The sequence below is a fragment of the Oryctolagus cuniculus genome, chromosome 6 (genome assembly GCF_964237555.1).
Source record: "Oryctolagus cuniculus chromosome 6, mOryCun1.1, whole genome shotgun sequence".
Lineage (NCBI taxonomy): Eukaryota > Metazoa > Chordata > Mammalia > Lagomorpha > Leporidae > Oryctolagus > Oryctolagus cuniculus.
In genome coordinates this window covers 33,026,370-33,039,871 of record NC_091437.1, presented here as the reverse complement: position 1 = coordinate 33,039,871, position 13,502 = coordinate 33,026,370, and the positions used below count along the sequence as shown (strand labels likewise).

The following is a 13,502-nucleotide window of genomic DNA, read 5'->3' as shown; positions in this document are numbered from 1 at the left end:
GAGGACAGAGGTCCTACATGGGGAGTAAGTGCACAATGACTCTTGGTGTTGGTTTAACAACTGACACTCCTTTTTTTTTTGGTCCTTTGTAGTCCTTTATTATTTGTCTTGATGTAACCCTTGGGTTTAAGTAAGGAAGCATTCATTATACTCATTTTATAGTAGAAATTCCATCTCAGAGGCTGTACAACCTACCCAAGATTCCACAAGTGCCAACATATTAAGTAAAGCTAAACTCAAAACAGCCAAGTACCTAGTACATGTGTTTGTGCTCTCAAGTTTGCTAATGGGTAAAACAATTTCCCATATTCCTTTCAATAATCACACTTTACATTCCCACTTGCTATTCTTATTATTCTCTCACTATTATTAGTATCAGATTATATTTGATAAACAAATTCTTTAACATGGTTTCTTGGTTTAATTATTCTTTAAATTATTCTTGCAATTCTGTATCAAATAAAGAAAAAAGCTATTTTTTTCAAATAATTCCTATTGCTATCTTTCTGAAAGCTTTTGACTTACTTGGCAATGCAAAAATTACTAACATTTTACATTTTATAAACATTAATTATTTTTTAATAATTACAGTTATTCCATACTTAAATCAATTCAAAACAAAACAAAAAAACAGGCAGCAGGTGTTTAGCCTAATGGTCAAGACACCTGCACTTCATATGGGAGTACCTGTGTTCTATTCCCGGCTTCTGCTCCTGACTCCAGCTTTCTGTCTATGCAGAGCCTCAGAGGCAATAGTGGTGGCTCAAATAACATGGAGACCTGCATTTGGTTCTCAACTCCTGGCTCCAGCCAAGTTCATGTGGACATTTGAGGACCGAGCCTGAGGACCAGGAACTCTCCCTTTCTCTGTCTCTGACAAGTAAAAAAAAATTTAAAGTCCTTGCTAATTCTTTTTGAAGTAGTTTTCTAATTTTCTGTCCATCACCTATCTGCCTTTATTGGAAAATATTATACCTCACTGTCAAATCCTCCTTTTCCTAACAAGAAAATGTGTTAGGAAAGCTTACTTTCAATGTTCCATGGTAAAAAATAAGCCACCTAAATTGGAAAGTGAAACTCCAAATGTTAAATGAGGCAATCCCAAAGGGACAAATACCACTTGTTCTCCTTGATAGGTGACAACTAACTGAGCACCAAAAAGGAAACCTGTTAGTGAAATGAACACTATGAGAAACAGTGAATTGATCAGCCCTCACCCTGACTGTTGATGAGCAACTTAATACGTTATCCCTCTTAGTATTTTTTTTGTTTGTTCTACTTAATACTTTTGGTTGAATACTGTAATCAATACACAATTCTTCTTAAGTGCTGACACTTAACTGAAAAGTGATCACTGTTAAATATGAGTGCGAATAAGAGAGGGAAGAGATGTGCAATTTGGGATATGCTCAAGCTGACTTACCTCAAACGGTAGAGTTAGAAATACACCAGGGGATTCCAATTCAATCCCATCAAGGTGGCATGTACCAAGGCCATCTCACTAGTCCCAGTGATCAATTTCTGTTCACAATTGATCATAATGATAGGACTAAGAACCAAAGGGATCACATAAACAAGAATAGTGTCTGCAAATACTAGCTGATAGAATCAAAAAGGGAGAGAATGATCCAACATGGGAAGCGAGATACACAGCAGACCCATAGAATGGCAGATGTCGTAAACAGCACTCTGGCCTCAGAATCAGCCCTTAAGGCATGCGGATCCGGCTGAAATGCCCATGAGAGTATTTCAGGCATGGAAAGCCAAGACACTCTGGGGAAAAAAACAAACAAACAAACAAACAAACAAAAAACCTAAATGAAAGATCTCTGCGAGTGAGATCCCAGTGGAAAGAACAGGTCTTCAAAGAAGGAGGTACCTTTCTCTGAAGGGAGGAGAGAACTTCCACTTTGACCATGGCCTTGTCTAAATATGATCAGAGTCAGTGAACTCAGGGGGCTTCCATAGCCTTGGCAGCTCATGACAAGAGCCTAGGGTGATTACTGATGCCATAAACAAGAGTGTCAATCTGTTAAGTCAACAACAGGAGTCACTGTGCACTTACTTCTCATGTAGGATCTTTGTCCTTAATGTGCTGTACATTGAGATTTAATGCTATAACTAGTACTCAAACAGTATTTTTCACTTTATGTTTCTGTGTGGGAGCAAACTGTTGAAATCTTTACTTAATGTATGCTAAACTGATCTTCTGTATATAAAGAGAATCAAAAATGAATCTTGATGTAAATGGAAGGGGAGAGGGAGTGGGAAAGGGGAGGGTTGCAGGTGGGAGGGACGTTATGGGGGGGGAAGCCATTGTAATCCATAAGCTGTACTTTGGAAATTTATATCCATTAAATAAAAGTTAAAAAAACAAAAAACAAAAAACAAAAAAAATGTTAAATGAGGGATTCCAGACATTTCCCAAGAGGCCATATGACTAGTTTAAAAGCTGGTAAGATGTGCCTAAAATAATACTTTAACTCTTTGACTTATAGTCATGTTATAAATCTGCCAATTAGACATACTGACATATACATTCAAACTATGCCCAAACCAAATTAAAATCCAGAAGAAAACAAAATACATTCAATGAGGAATACTGAGAAGTTGATTGTGCTTAATAAACAGTATGCTCTCAGAAGTAGGGAGCATTAAACACCTGGAAATTTATATAATTTAATATGCTAAAAATGAGGAAATGAATGGGATGGTGGATGGGAAGTACACATACGAACAGTAATTTCATGATTTTCTTCATTTTGGTTGTATTTCTTTCTTGTCTTCAGGAGGAAAGATTTGACTTCAAAAGTGACAAAATATTTGAGAAGGGAATTTACATCTTTCAGTTCTAAATGGTATTCCTGTGCTATTTTGTTAGCAGTCCACATCTCAGGATGAAGTTTATGGTTGTTGAGCAGTGTTAATGCTTCTACAATGGAAATTTTGCCTTTGGGAATGTTCTTAATATCCATCATATCAAAGTGATGGCCTTTCGGCAATCTGAATTCCTTTGGCTCCTGACGAGTTTCGGCATCTTTTACCTGCACGGTAGTCACAGGATCTGTGGAATCAACATACACATCTTTTAGTAACGACAGCAGCTTGTCATCTTTTCTAGCAATTTCTCCCTTAATTTCTGGATGGTGGCTCAAGTGTTCTCTGAGAAGACTCTTGGTGGAGGGGTGTTTGGGAGTGGGAGAGGGCTTCATCTTGCTGATTTCCCGTTCTGCTCGGTTCTCCAGGTTGAAATTCCTGATCGCCCGAACCATCTGAGCCCCCATCTCTTTAGGGCATCTCTTTAGGGCATGATGTCCTTAGGTTCACTCCGCACGTGGAACAACTGACACTCTTATAATGACATCAGTGATCACCTGAGGCTCTTGCCGTGAGCTGTCAAGGCTATGAGAGCTGTTTGAGTCCACAAACTCTGACCTTATTTAGAGAAGGCCATAAGCAGAGTGGAAGTTTTCTCCTCTCATCAGAGAAAAGTGCAACCTTCTTTGATGGCCCCTTCTTGCCACTGGTGTCTCATTCACAGAGGCTCTTCATGTAGAACCTTTTTTGCCAAGTTTCTTGGATTTCCTGCCTGAAATGCACTCATGGCCTTTTCAGCCAGATCCAACTGCCTTAAAAGCTGATTCTGAGGTCAACTTTTTGTTTCACAGTTGGTGTAACTTTATTACGGAAATACTAGGAAATAGGAGCCAGAGTTTTTTATTTTTAGATTTATTTATTTATTTGAAATGCAGAGATACAGAGAGAAGGAGAAAGAGTGAAATCTTCTATCTGCTGATTCACTCCCCAAATGGCCGCAACAACCAGGAGCTAGGAGCCAGCAGCCAGGAGCTTTGGGCTTCTTCCAGGTCTAACAAGTACACTCGGGGGCCCAAGGACTTGAGCCATCCTCAGCTGCTTTCTCTATTGTATTAGCTGGGAGATAGACAGGAAGCAGAGCGGCCAGGACTCAAACTAGCACCCATTAAGGAATGCCAGCACTGCAGGCAGAGGCTTAACTTTCTACACCACAATACCGGTCCCTGGGTTTTTTGTTTTGTTTTGATTTAAATATTTGTTTGTTTGACAGGCAGAGTTACAGAAAGAGAAGAGGAGAGATGGACACAGGAAGATCTTCTGTCTGCTGTTTCACTCCCCAAATGACTGCAATGACCGTGGCTGGGCCAGGCCAAAGCTGGGAGCTTCTTCCAGGTCTCCCAGGGTTCAGGGCTCCAAGTACCATCTTCTGCTGCTGCTTTCCCGGTGCATTAGCAGGGAGCCTGATTGGAAGTGTATTAGCCAGAACTTGAAATATTACCCATATGGGATGCCAGCATTGCAGGTGGTAGCTTAACGCTAGGTAGGGCTTTTGACCTTAATTTATCTTACTCTGAGGAAGGGCCTGATACATTGGGATTATTTGTGAGTACAGAGCTACTAGAACTATAAAGGGCCCAATCCGAATGGGTGTTTGGTGTTGCAGTTATGGCACTGTTGGGATGCCCACATCCTGCATCAAGAGTGCCTGGATTCAAGTACTGGCTTCACTCTTGATACCAGATTTCAGCTCATCCACCAGGAAGCAGCAGGTGATGGCTCAAGTACTAGGGGTGCTGCCACTCAGGAGAGAGCCCAGATTGAGTTCCTGGTTTCCAGCTTCAGCCTGGCCCAACGTCATCTATAGTGGACATCCGGGAAGTGAGCCAGCAGATGGGCGATCATTGTCTGTCTCTTAAATACATAAATCTTATAAAAAGGATGCTGTTGACCAGTCTATTTCACATCCAGATGTTTTTGTGATCTCTATCAGGAAAGCTATGTCACTATCACCAAGTAGACTTTGTCACGAGGATAAAGGAAACAAAAAATGTTAGGTCATAATGAGTGTTTTCTCCAGAATAACTCCAAGCAAGCAAGGTGTCTATGTCAGTCATAAAAAAGAGACTTTGCTTTCAAATTTTGAGAATGCAGAGCAAAGCCAAATATATACCTGTTTGAAGAAGTCCGTTTCCTGAGGTCTATACACAATACTCAGCAATTATTGAGCATTTAATTTACATCAGCCGTTATGTGAAGCATTTTCTGTGTATTTCATTTAATCTTCACAGGAAGTCTGTGTGGTAGATAATACTTCTTGGTTATCAGGAAGGACGTTTAAGTAGAGAAGGATGAATTTGTTCTAGATCACGTAGTTTGTCCTCTTAACCATGGGGCTAAGTTGCTTCCCCTCTTTGTCTTCTCTGTGTTAACTCTCCACTACAACATAAGCCTGGGTCCAGCTCACTTAAATGGGAATAGGCATTTCCTTAAATTTCAGAAAAGAACAGCTGAGATGAAAATCTGTCTGCTTCCTAAGCATCTGAACACCACCATTCAAATATCCCATAGTGAGAAAGTGATGACACAGGGAAGGAGTTGAAAGGTCCTGTTCTACCTGGGGTAGATTCAGTTTCGGGACTATACCTGGAGAGCAGTCATTTTCTCTCCCTGGACCGTCTGTGGTACGCTTATGCATTGACTCCCTTCTGCTTTGTGGCTTCCTTCTTATTCTCCAGTGTCACTCTGCATCAAGTTGTTGTTTTCACCTCTTCACACGTCTCTGTCTTGGAGGGAGAGGTACATATTCATCACCACATTGCTATATGCAGTATTCTTCTTTCAAATCTTGTTTAAATCTTGATGATCATATTTGTTCACCTATATTTTAACTTTGAGTTTACTCTGATGATTGACTATTTTATTTTGGCATTTGTTAAAGATATCAAGCATTTCATTATTTTCTGTTTGCTAGATATTTCTTGTAAAAATCAATTTTTCTTTTGCGGCTGTGTAACTTTCTTGATATCATGCTAGCAGGACAATTGTAGAATATCTTCAAAAATTGGAAATATAATAATGAACTTTATGTGCTTTTATATTTTATGAAATATTTTGATGCAATGTTATTCTCATTTTAAAAGATGAGAAGGGAGGTTGAACAAGATTGACAGACATGTGATATTTTATCTTCAGACCCCATCTGTCACTCACATCAGCCTTCTTGCTATACCCAGTGCTTATTTTATGGGTAACTAAGTGGACGCTTTTCCTTTCTCTGCTTTCACATTTAGTTGAAATCCCACATGATCAGCTGGTTCTCATTTTATTCACCTGGAAGTTAAGATTCCTAATTGGCTCTCATGATTATAAATAGGTTTTAACTAAAATGAGAGCTTGTACATGGTTGCGTTTTGCTGTGGAAGCCTTATGATATAATACATTGTATCACTGTACCTTCCCCTGCCTTCTTCTCTAGTATAGGTGATACTTTTCCAACTTCACAGCACATAAGAATCTCGTTTGGAACAGGTTAGACTTGCACAGGCAAAGACTGTGATCCCAAGAGGTTCTGTAGCCCCATTCTATGGTTTTGATATGGTTAGTCCCCCAAAGGCTAATGTGCTGGATGTTTTGTCCTCAGTGCAACTGTCTTGAGAGGTGGTGAAGCCTTTAATAGGTGGAGATTAGTGGGTGGTAATTAGATCATGGGGGCCTTACCCTTGGAAGAGATTAACGCATATTTGAAGCAGGTAAGTTATATTTCACAGAGGTAGATTAGTTTCTGAGAGAGCAGGCTGTCAGGAATGACTGAACCTAGCTTTTCTCTCCCCAGGCTTTAGATTCTTCTTTTGCCACATGTTTCTCTCTCTCCTTCTCCCTTTTCTAGCATTCACTCTCTCTCTCTTTCTTGGACATACACACATACACACATTAGCCATGAGTTCCTTATAAAAGCTGAGGCCTGTGTCCTCATCTTAGATATCTAGACCTGTGAGTTCAGCAAACTTGCTTTCTTAATAAAGACTACGACCTCAGGTATTTTGTTTTAGCCACAATGTACTAAAACACCCAGTCATCTACATGTTTAATAAACATCACAGATAATTCTGAACCAGGTGACCTGTGGACTATATTTGGGAAACACTGCTATAATGGGACTTATTTCCATTTCACAGATGAACAGCTTTTCTGTCATCTAGAACTCACATGTCTTTATGTTTGGATAAACTTGCTAATTTACTTCTCACTTTTCTGAGTATAAATACCTTGAACATGTTTAAGAAAAGTGAATGCACTGAATGTGCATAATAAAAATTATTTCATTATATTGAAGCTTATTTTCCTCCTATGCAAATAACTGATAATCTAGAGAAAGATTTTGCTTTGGGTATGAGAACTGAGCAACCAAGAAATAACTGTTGAAATTTAGAAGCAGCCAAGGAACTGCAAAGAAACATATTGGATTTGTGGCTGCAGACTTGATTTGGTCACCAATGCTGGCTGTGTGGCCAAGGGTTTTTCCTTCCCTGAGCATGTTTAAATGGTACTAGGTCTGTTTTTGTGACCTCCCAGTAAAACAGAAGAATGTGTTAATGTCCTCTAAAATCTTTGTCTGCAACTGGAAGCAGCGTACTAATGGATAAAATTTCTTTGAACTATTATGTCTTTGAAAATTAAGATGATTTACCTTCTCTACTCAATCATATATGCATGACTTACTTTAATACAAAAGTAATACCATTGAGCAAACTGAGTCTCTGGTGGTTTCTCTTCTTGCTGCCTCACATCCCAAGGGAATCCATACTTGAGTTTGAACATAGACTAGAAAATTCTAAGGATTCCTTCCAGTTCTGTGATTTTCTGATTTAAGAGTACTCTTTAGGTAAATTTGTTATTTGATTCAGTGACCTGTACCTCTAAATCAGATGTTCTCTGAAGTCTGGAAACCAGGAAGCTGTTCTGAAGGAAAAAATGCTCAGCTAAAAGTTAACTGCCATTTTGATATATATACTTGATCCAGTACTAAATTTATTGACCTGATTCACAAAGGATTTTGTGATTCTCTAAACTCTCTTTGAGCTCTGTATGAATTCATTGGCCTCCGATTGAACTTGTACTTGCAAATAGTTATCAGATTGTGAATTTGAATAAAAATCCAACATGACATAAACATCTATTCTGGAATTTAATGCTACTAAAGTTTATGGAGGGTATTTTGTCACTCGTTAAATATATTGATATTTCTTTGTCTGAAATCACCTTCCTGTGAACTCCTTGGCCACTCATAATCCCTCCAAAATGGACATTTCTTGATCGCTTTGCTATTAGAGAGAAAGGCGGCTTGGCGAATATTCCAAACCATTTGAATTCTGTTATCTTCCATAATAAGACCTCACTATGTAGTATACAGCCAGTGAACTTAGATTGAACTGTATTTAGTTTTGTGGGGAGTTAGAAAGGCAAAAACCATGATAGAGGGACATGTATCATCTTCAAGAAGCCAGCTGGTCCCTCAGATTCTGTCCAAAGGGTGAACTAGTCACGATGGAAGCTAGATCCTGTGAAACTCCAAGCCTCCAACATAGACTCCACTGAAATAAAGGTAATGGTCACATGAGACAACAGAATGTCCATTTGTTAATTAGCATTAATACATATTGCTGAGGAGCTTAGGTGTGTATGACTTTATTACAGCATATTTATACCTTTCCAAACAAATATATACAAAACTCAGATTATTGCCAGCAATTTGCTTAGACACCAGAAAGGGATTAGGGTATAAAGTTTAACTGGATTATTTTGATGATTTTTCAGGCATTAAGTTATGACAATACGTCGTATCTGTCGCTGTTACAGGCAGAGAGTGAGGGAGCTTTGTATACTTCAGTGAGACCTGACCATAGTGGCATTGGGCATGAATGAATTGTGCACATTTGCAGCCCGAGCTGAGTCTCACTCTACAATCTACAGCTAGGTGACTTTTGATGCCTTTTTTATTCTCTGACTCTCATCCTCTTCTGTTAAATCTGATCTAGTCTGTTCTATTCTCTTTATAGTTTTTAACTTGTGGTAGAAAATCCAATTTTTCCTTATTTTCTGGTTTTTGGAGTGCATCTCTCAGCATCACCCCCCTGTAGCCACTCAAACTTCAAATTGAAATTTCACAGCCCTACCTATTCTTAGAAAGAAAAGTTGGCTGAAAGGAAATTCTTATCTTATAAAATAACACAATGATGAACTTTATGAACTGTTTGACTTATGTAAGAAAAGTGAAGCCTTAGTGTCCCATTTCTTCCTAGATGGCCTCCGAATGTGACAATTACTGATAGTCAAGGTTTCATAGAGAAAGGTTGTTGGAGGAAAAAATGCCCATTTCAACTCAGTGACGGTTCTCAAGACCTCAGTAATCTCTCCTTGTTTCCATGGATGCTATGTGGCATTCTGGATTGGAATTTTACTGGCTACATTTCTATCAGAAAGAAAGTTTGAGAAGCAAGAAATTTTAGTTCACTCAAGTTGCCTTAGTGGAGTTCTTGAATTTCAAGAAGGCAATGAACATCATTGAAAAATGAACAAGCAAACCTTACTAGACACTCAGGCATCAATGAAGGGCTTGTTGGTTAGAAAGTAGATCACAAGGATCAAGAGCCATCATTCAAAATCCATTTATATTAGTTGATTAGCTTCTCTGAGGTACAGACAGATCACTTTGAAATGCAGGAAAAAGAAACAGATCATTCAAATAAATGTCCTAGCTGTGTTAGCACATTGAGCAATATGTACAGAATGGTTTGCTCAGTGTTGCCTCTATGGCAGATGCAGGAAGTACGATAGTGATTGGAGATTGACTTGTCTTCATGGATAGTAGAGGCTGGTAGAAGAATCAGGTAGCAGCCACATGAACACAAATAGAAGTGAGAACTTTCAAATGGGACACATGTTACAAAGGAGGCATCTGGAAGGAATATTTGGCTTAGAGAGGAAGGTCAAGCAAAGCTCTTCTGGACAAAATGACAGATGAATGAGTTACGAAACTTGAATGGAGATGAACTAAGTGAAGCACAGGTAGAAAAAGCTCACAGCTTTTTTAAAATTTATTTTTTAAGGATACAAATTTCGTAAGTACATCTTTAGGAATATAGTTATTCTTCCTACCATTCTTGAATCCCACCCACACTCCCACCCCTCCCCCACCTCCTCCCTCTCCCATTCCCAGTCTCCATTAAGATTCATTTTCATTTAACTTTATATACAGAAGACCAACTCTTAACTAAGATTTCATCAGTTTGCACACACACACACACGCAAAAAATAGTTTGAGAACTCGTTTTACAGTTAACTCTCATAATACAACTCATTGAGGACAGAGGTCCTACATGGAAAGTTAGTGCACAGTGACTCCTGTTAATTTAACAATTAACACTCTTATGTATGAAGTCAGTGACCACCCAAGGCTCTTGACCTGAGCCGCTTAGGCTATGAGAGCTGTTTGAGTCCACAAACTCTGACCTTATTTAGACAAGTCCATAAGCAGAGTGGAAGTTCTCTCCTCCCTTTAGAGAAAAGTACATCCTGCTTTGATGGCCACTTCTTTCCCCTGGGGTCTCACACAGAGATGCTTCATGTAGAACTTTTTTTGCTGAAGTGTCTTGGCTTTCCATATAAATTCACTCACAAGAAGGAGGAAATAAGCATGGGGTGGGGGGCTAAAGGCAGATGATTTGTGCTGAAGCCTAGAGACCTTAATACTTAATCTGATAGGATTCATACCTCCAGACAGATGCATTAATAAAACATATATGTATAGAAGAGAAAAAAATTAAAGAATAGTGTGATAATGTATTTTCTAATCACTAAAATTTTGGTATTGTAAATAGTTCTGTGAATATAATTATAAATTAACAAGTATTTACTGATGCTTTTAATGATTACAACTTGCATATTTGCACCAGACATAAAACTTTTATTGTTTCTCAGTGTATTCTTCATAATCCAAGAGATACAGGGGAAGAGGAGACAGAGAGAAGGAAGAAAGATGAGGTGTGGCAGAGTAGGAGGAGGCAAAATCAACTCCTGGTGCAGTGGTCGTTGCATTGCATCATGGGCAGGAATCGCTTGAGATGCTTAGTTAACTCAGATTGTTGGGCTTCCCCCTCAGATTGTGATGTACAGATCTGGATGGGGTCAGAAGCCTGATTTTGCTTTTAAAAGAATCCCTGGATGTTTCCTTTGTGGAACATACTTTGGGAAAATTGGCTGAAGTCAGTTTTTCAGGTACTAGTGAACTGGGATAATTGATTATGTGTGCATCCTTAACACCAAATTTGATTGAAGACTGGTGATGAATGCTCCATAAGAAACTCAGGCTTACTGTGTTTAGCCCTCATACACATATGTTATAAAAACAGTGGACTTCCTGCAGTGTCAGGTGGCCTGGTTGAAGTATTTTCTCTGAGGGAGATACCTCACTCCTTCCATCTCAATTTTTCTTTTCTTGTTGCCTGCATACTTCTGGAAAGAAGAACATTCAATAGTTTGAATTCCTGCAAGTAAGGTTGTGATTTGACTTTCTGGAGGACTCTTAGATGATTGGTCAAAATGATTTGTGGTGATGCTCTCATGTTTGCTGAGTTATACATTGAGGCTTTCTGCTGATGGAGTATGTGCTTTTGAGCTGGAAATGGCCTTTATAAATCTTTTCATTAGCAAGGCCTTCAAAATTTGCTTCATTCACCGAAGCTCTTAATGGTGTCCTCATATCAGTAAACTTTGTACAGGGAAGATTGTTTGCTTGAAGCTCTCTGTCTTTGGAATCCACTGATCATGAGACAATCTATCCATCTAGGCAGGGAGGATTTTAGATTTCCCCAGGTAATTCTGTGAACACTAAACCAGGATATGTGAAAGTAGATCTAATCCAACACCAACCATTTCCAGAACTTAAAAGTTTTATACATAATGGCAGGCAGGGAACACACCAGACATTCTCTTCTGGTACTACACTTGTTTCAGTAGCTGAGTGCTTTGAACTTGTGCTGTCCAATGGAATCTTCTAGGATGATGGAGATGTTTGGTAATGTGTGTGCTCAGTGCCATAGCTGCTTGCCACATGTGGTTATTGGTAGGGTTAGAACTGCTGAAATCAAATTAAATAGCTTCATCTGATTAGTTAGCTAGCACATTGGGAAGTGTACCTTTTAAACTATTCAGTGGCTGTTCCTTATAGTTTTGACTTACAGAAAGTGCCAACCAGATCAAATTTTTAAAATAAATGTAGTCTTATTTATTGTATATGTAATTCTATGATCATAAACCAACACTAGAAGAAACTATCACAATTCTATAACTAATCCTACTCTTAGTCCAAAAGATGGTTCCAAATCATTCCTTATTTATCTATTTAATCACCCACATAGAGTCCATATTCTTTGTTTTCTATCTTCTCCTCCAGACCCTCCACAATTTTTATGCTTTTCTATTCCCCTAGGATCAAAATATGCTCATAATTGAGTGAAATAGGCAGTTTATGGAACTATATGAAATGTTTTTTCCTGTATGAGCACAGGTTCAAATCCTGGCTGCACCACTTCCAATCAGGTCACATCATCTGGTTAATTGCACAAATGCCCACAATGGCCAGAACTTGGCTGGGATAAAGTTGGGAGCAAGAAATTCAATCCAGTTCTCTCACATGGGTGACAGGGACCAACCACTCAAACCTTTACCAGTGCCTCCCAGGGTCTGCACAGGCAAGAAACTGGATTCAGGAGATAGAGATGAATATTGAATAGAGGTACTCCAATGTGGGACATAGATATATTAATTGGTGTCTTCATTGCCAGGCTAAACACCAGCCCCTATTATCTTTTGACTTAAAAATAATTGTGTCCTCATTTTCACATGGGCATTAATGCAGATAATTCATTACAGCCTCCAAGAAACTGGACCCAAGTTAATTGTCTTGAGATGCACACAAGTATCCGGATTCCTATGGACTCTGAGAGAATGGACTGAATCTGCTTTTCATTTCTTTTCTGATCTTTTAAAGATGCACAACACAAATTCAAGCTTTCCACTCCACATACGAGAAAAACAACGGAGTACCTTAGAACAAGAGTGGTTGGCTATCAGTGCCTGACAACATTGGCAAGGCTGAGAGTTCTTGACAGCTGCATTTTGAACTCATTGCACAAAGTCCAGGAAAGAATTTACTTCCTGTTGTATACAAATGAGCAGAATCACATACTTAATTTAGATTTTTCAGCAGTGACATCATTTCTATTCTAGTTCTACTGCTCATAATTTAAAATGGAGAAGGCTTATCTGCATTCATTTCTTAGATCATTGCTTTGGCACTTTCAAGATTTTATCCAAGCATGACTTTTATAACCTTGTGGAAATTGCAGTGATAAAGAATGCATCAGCAATTTTCAAACCCATTTCTTTTAGTGAAGCCATCCCTCAGCCTCCCTTAACAGAGCAATGGAGAGAACCATGGGTCTATTTTCACATCTTCATTTTTTAAGGAGTTTTATTTTGGTCAATGAGACATACACTATGGAAACAAGGCCAACACAAACTTTGTGGTATTTTTCACTGCACATCTAACTAACCTTGATTAGATGTAAGGCAAGGGACCAGTCTGCCTCTTATCTCCTAAAATGGGTTTCAGAGGAATTGGTTGT

The 13,502-nt window shown here is 38.8% G+C and overlaps 1 pseudogene; it reads right to left on the bottom strand.

Moving 5' to 3' along the window:
- Positions 1-2,757: 2,757 nt before the first annotated feature.
- LOC100357816 (NADH dehydrogenase [ubiquinone] 1 alpha subcomplex assembly factor 4-like) lies at positions 2,758-3,291 on the bottom strand (annotated as a pseudogene).
- Positions 3,292-13,502: the final 10,211 nt, after the last annotated feature.